Here is a 6032-nt window from a genome sequence, read left to right on the forward strand (position 1 = left end):
ATAAACACATCAAAAGCGTCAATTATTGCACTAGTGTAAAACACACTGTAAGTGTCCAAATGCGCGAAGCACGTGTTTTTAATAGATCACAAAATGGGTAATAAAACGCACAGTTGAACTTAAGATGAAAAGTAAACACAAATCCTTCGTTCACTCACACCGAGTTACTAGGACTTGGTCGCGAAAATGAATGCCACTTTGAATTATACACTCTATAACGTCGAAATACACCAAATCACAATTAAAAGATAGCTATTGCAAGTTCAAAAACAAAACTGAAATATATAAGCGCCGAAATGACTTCTTGATCTCAAAACAATGTCACAAACGTATACAATACCGGATCTCAACCGTTTGAAAGCTCGTGTGCAATCAAAAGGGGAGATTATTCCAACGATGTGTTTTTTCCATTCGGTACCCCTCGCAGATTATCATAATCGGACTCGGGAGAAATACGGGTTGAAAGTAGTCCACCCACGTGATACCATTCTAAGAATGTTACAACAACAAAAACAATAACAACGATGGCGTCTATAATTCCTGTAGAGTTTGTACTTGTTCTGGCTTCAGAGCATAGAAAATCCCCATTTTCATATTTGCAAAATGTAAACAACTCGCAAAACCGGCCATGTTTGTTTTTACTTTGTAATTTTGATTCGCGTAGGCCCGCGTAGGTAGACCGCAATACCGCTTCCGAAATGTGTATTCATACTATCTCCTTCGAGGTACTTATCCGATGTTTGACGGAAAGGGCCGAGAATGTGCGATTGGTGTTTTTTCTTGTTTCTCCATTCGGTACCCCTCGCACGTTATTTGATTACGCTTTCAACATATATGGTCATATTACACTCATTCGTAACGTTTATTTATAGATGTTTGTGTTGTGACATATATGGTTATGATTACCATATAAGGTAAAGACGGCCAGGGACCAGAGTCGCTCTGGTAAAGCGGCTGGTAAACACAGCGTCTTTTGTCATTTTAAGAAAATATGAACGCAGAAAAATGCCGATTTTTTTAAAATCGCCATTTACGAAATTTTGTCGCCATATTTTTTATTTTGTCGCAATTGGCGCCAATGGCGATCGACAGCGGGAACCCTGATCGTAACATTTGATAAATGATGCAGACAATTTATAAATGTCCTGTTCTTTTTGTTGATTTCGAATCTGGAAGATTTCTTACGAAAGATTTTGGTACAAAAATCCAACGGTATTAGATTTTGTGTTTTTTTTGCCTAAACTTTCTATAGTGATATGTAAGACCAAAAAGTTAAATTGGAATATCGTTTAATTTTGTGGATACATGTGTTTCTGATGGGTAACAACCACAACTTACCTGAATATTGCTCATGATCACACGTAAAACTGCTATTTGAGAGCGAATTGAAAATGCGTCACGAATTCTGACAAGTAAACAGTAGGGTGTTGTTATTGAAAAACCGCGAGAATACTGCAAGAATACTGCGAGAATACAGATGCCAACTATAATGCGTAAAACATTGTAATATGTCAGGATAATAATAACAATGAGATATTGAAAAGATTAAAGCAAATAAATTCGAAAAAAATCGGAAATTCGGGCATTAACTTTAAGACGGGTTATGTTAACCAAATGTTGTGTTTAGTAAAGATTGTCACTATCTGTAGTGAACCAGTCTATGGCTTATACCCACTGAAGGCCGGGTAAAAGGAAACAAGATGAGTATTCAGGGGAGATAATTGAGTAATGAGTTAATTCTGGAACGGTGTATATGTAGCGGAGAAAAAAATATAATACAATAATATTTAGTACAATTCGCTACACAATTATGATGTCATTTGTAAACTTTTTCCTGAGGTATGTACTTACATGGGATTTAATATATGTCAAAGTGTTTTTGATTTTTTCAAGGTCATAAATAGCATCGCGAAAATATATGTCGCCCGGCAAATATTTTTTAGATGTATCCCCTATGCATGGTTTTGTCTAAATGTCCATATGTTTGATCGGTCAACGCCCGCTACGCGGGGTTTTGCCCGTATTATTTCAATTTATCCGTAAATTGTAGAAACTCGGATACCACACAGATCCTTCTAAAAACATATACCACACAGATCATATTACTAAAATAAAATGTTTTTCTTGAAATGTTTTTCATAAAAATATAAACTTGAAAATGCATACAAAATGATATATTATAAGCTCCGCCCTAAATGTTTATTTCTTAAATTCGCCAGAGGTGATGGGGTTTGTGTCAAAAAAATGAAAAGTCCCCACACTCATCCTACATTTTTCTTTTCAAACGCGCGGTTGCACTTCACTTAAAAATACTTATTTGTTTAACAAAATAATGATACCTATACAAAACTCTCATGAATAAGCGGGCTCTCCACTTCATCACATTTAAAATGGTGAAAAATTTAAAAGGTAATCCTTGAAAATATTACCTGGGTCGCGCTTTTGTTGATATTTTATTCCACAAACAGATCTTAAATAATATATAGTCACGTGGTATAGGCACCGTGTAATCGAAAATAGCCATAAAGGTACAGGTACAGGAACAAAACACATTTTGCATATGAACTTGGATATACGTGACAAAATTATATATTACAGGATGAGCGAAATTGATTTCATTTATGCCGCCGACGGTTCGTTGTTAGATGTAAGTGTAGAAGAGGAGTTGTGTACAGGCGAGCGGTTCTCGTGTGGCATTTGTGAGGCCAGTTATGATAGGAAAGCCGAATGAAAGCGTCATTTGAAGACACATACATGAGGATGGATGCATAAAGTGCTCAATGTGAACGCCTTTCTTTTAGACTGATGATATTTTTGTCCAGTAGAAATTACAGTTTCTTTTCTGTATCGCATACTTGAAGTTTTATCACATGAAAAACATTGAACCGATTCTAAAAATATTTATAAGCAAATTTTAACTTGTTGGCTCTGACATTAACCGCGCATACATTAAAAGCTTTCTTTGTGTTTATCTTTTTCTAACCCTTCCAAAACACTTGGTAAACTACACAGCAATACCTTGTGTATGTTTTTTACAGATGATGTCACCTTATTATGTCACCTTATCGGTATGCTCTACATCTTTGCACTCAAATGAAAGAGATCTACACGATGCCAAATTGTCTTTTACAGGAGTTTTGCATTCTGGAGTCGTGCAGGTGATGAAGGTTTGAGAACAACTTACTTCAATAGTTTCCCCCTCACGCCCGATCGTATTGGAATTATCCCTCCGTGGGACTGGTATTTTGGAAATCCAGTTTCGCTCTGAAGAATTAGTTCTTTACATTTTCAAGTCTGGCACTTGTGGACGTTTAACAATGTCCACAATTTCGGAATATTCCTCTGTTCTGTATGTAGATGCTGTACAAAAGAAGCACCTATACTTCGGCAGAGTATTCTTATTCATGGGTTCAGATCCTGTGAACTGAAAACAAAATACATCTGAAAGAAGACGTACAGTACCGTTTTCCATAATATGATATGTAAACATGTACGCATTCATTTCCCCAGCATCAGGTTTTCGATTTAATTCAAATGGCTTAACCGTGTTTCTTTTTATTCAACAAATACATTGATTAAGGGTGGGGTGAAACGCACTTCGAGCAAACGTTATTGGTACGTATAGGGAAGTGATCCCTATGCGCAGATATCTAATGAAAGGGAGTTTTCTAGCGCTTATTCTTTTTAATTTCGTCGCTACGCATTAGAATCGTCATGATAATGTGATTCTTATGAGCACCAACGACATAGGATTTTATGAAGAACAAAGATGTATTTTTTGCATCTTAAAGACCCCTTCTCTCCCGTTATCTAAAGCCCTGCTATAAATTAAATTAAACACGATCGTGTTGATCCACATGATCCCTGTTATTTTTATCTCTCTAAATCTCAAGTTAGCACTAAAAAAAGTTTCTTATCTACATGTAGACTATTATTTCAGGTATGTCACTCGAAATATATTTCTTCAGGAATAGGCATTTAGATCCTTTTTTAATGTGAACTTATAACATTAATAGTATACAACTTGATAGCAATGTGATTTTTGAAAACGAACAACGCCATAGGTTATATTGTACATGTGATTGTATCAAGTTATGCATAGATTTCCAATATGCCGCGCTTGACTATGCAAGTTGATTCGTAGTTCAAAATGTTTGGTAAGAATAGCCATCATATATATGTATACATGCATTGCAGGTTGAAGATACAGGTTGAATATCAGATTTTATTTAAAGTATCCGTTATCCGTAGTGTCCTAAATCGAGAATCAAATAGTCTGCAACACCATGAATATCACATATTAAAACATGCTCTATATTCGTTGTTTTTTTTTCAATGGAATACTATCAAAATTTCAGTATTTTAAGTACAGTGTTTACTCAACATGCTGGAATAGCAAATACTTTATTGCAATATGAAAGTATGTCTATGTTGTTGAAATGTGTACTGATTATTCAGTTAATGATTTTGTAGCTTATCTGATAAGAATATTCTTATGGCGAACTTTTGTGATCACCTTTTCGTCGTTCATTATGCGTCGTCAATATTAAATTTGTGAACAGGACACTAGGTGAAAATAAAACAAACAAAAACTTGTTAACAGTTTAGAAGTCATACTGTTTTGCCAAATCTTTTCTTCGGGTAACAAAGAAGCGACCTTGACCCTGGCTTCGGGAAAACTGCTTTGGTCCTGCTTCTAGTTAATCTGAACACGAAGTGATGAAGGTCTGCAATTGTGATCACCCTATGTCCGTTGTCCGTACTCATGTGGTTTAATGTAGGTGTTGTCAATGTTTAGCTCGTTACCATTACGCTAACCACATCTATAATTCAGTCTTGATAAATGTCTTGGTCGAGTTTGAATCACGTGTTTCAAGAAATATTATCGGAAACCTTACACAATTCGATAAACGTCCTTAACCTTGTAAGCTCGACACTTAGAAACCGAGGTTTGCGACACTACATAGGAGCCAAGCCCCTTTTAGAAATAACACGATACACTACTGGTGTGACCTACTCGTCAACGATCAGACCCGATTGAAGTATGATATATTCACAACGTAAAGACAAACCTTCGCGTTGGACAAATGAAATCGCTCGTGTGTTTAAAATGTCGGCCAGTTGAAATGTATGTAAACAAAGGTTTTTAAAAGGCGCTGGGCAGTTAGCTTTGATGCATAATGTAACGGCAAGAACGGTAAGAATGTTTTGTCCATATGTTTAATTGCATTATGGTATCGAGGTCCGTGAACTTTGCAGGGAAAATGCCCTTTACTCCGTGACAATTTCAGTCTTAGATCGGGTCTGATCGATGACGAGTAGATCACACGAGTTGTGTATCGTGTTATTTCTTAAAATTTAACCCATAATTTGTTTAAATACTGCATGATATGTACATTTCCAGAAAGGAAATTCATTTCTGCGTGGAATAAGACCAAGTTCATGATAATCGCTGCAAAATTGATGAGGCAATGGCTGTTCAAAGGGATGCACCCTGTTTTCCGATCATTTTTAGATGTGTACCTTGTTATATATATATTTGATAGCAAAATTTGTTTTTCAGAGCAGTTGATATTTCGTTATAATTTGTTTATTTTTCGTTCAAAATAATTTTTTCACTAATTAATATCATTGTTACACGCTTAACACCTATGCCTTTAAAGGGCTGGACAATTCTTCATGGAGACATATGGTGTTCATGTGTACATTGTTTTGCAAATTAGGCGTAAGATTCCAAACTGTTTATAAATCGATATAAACAATACTCTGAAAGAGGAATTAAAACAAAGACGTGTCTGGCTAAAAACAATTTAATTGTATATACTAAACTGGTGTGTTATGGCTTTTCAAGATCACGTTTAAATTAGCACAATCTTACTATACAAAGACTATAAAAGGTAAACAAAAAATAACATTTATCAATTAACAGTTATGTATGTAATTGTTAATTAAATTAAAGCATTCAAAGGTGTTTAAAGATAAATATTTTATCGGTTAACTATTTGAGTAACAAGTAATCATTTATAAATATT

The sequence above is a fragment of the Dreissena polymorpha genome, chromosome 15, assembly GCF_020536995.1.
Source record: "Dreissena polymorpha isolate Duluth1 chromosome 15, UMN_Dpol_1.0, whole genome shotgun sequence".
Classification (NCBI taxonomy): Eukaryota; Metazoa; Mollusca; class Bivalvia; order Myida; family Dreissenidae; genus Dreissena; species Dreissena polymorpha.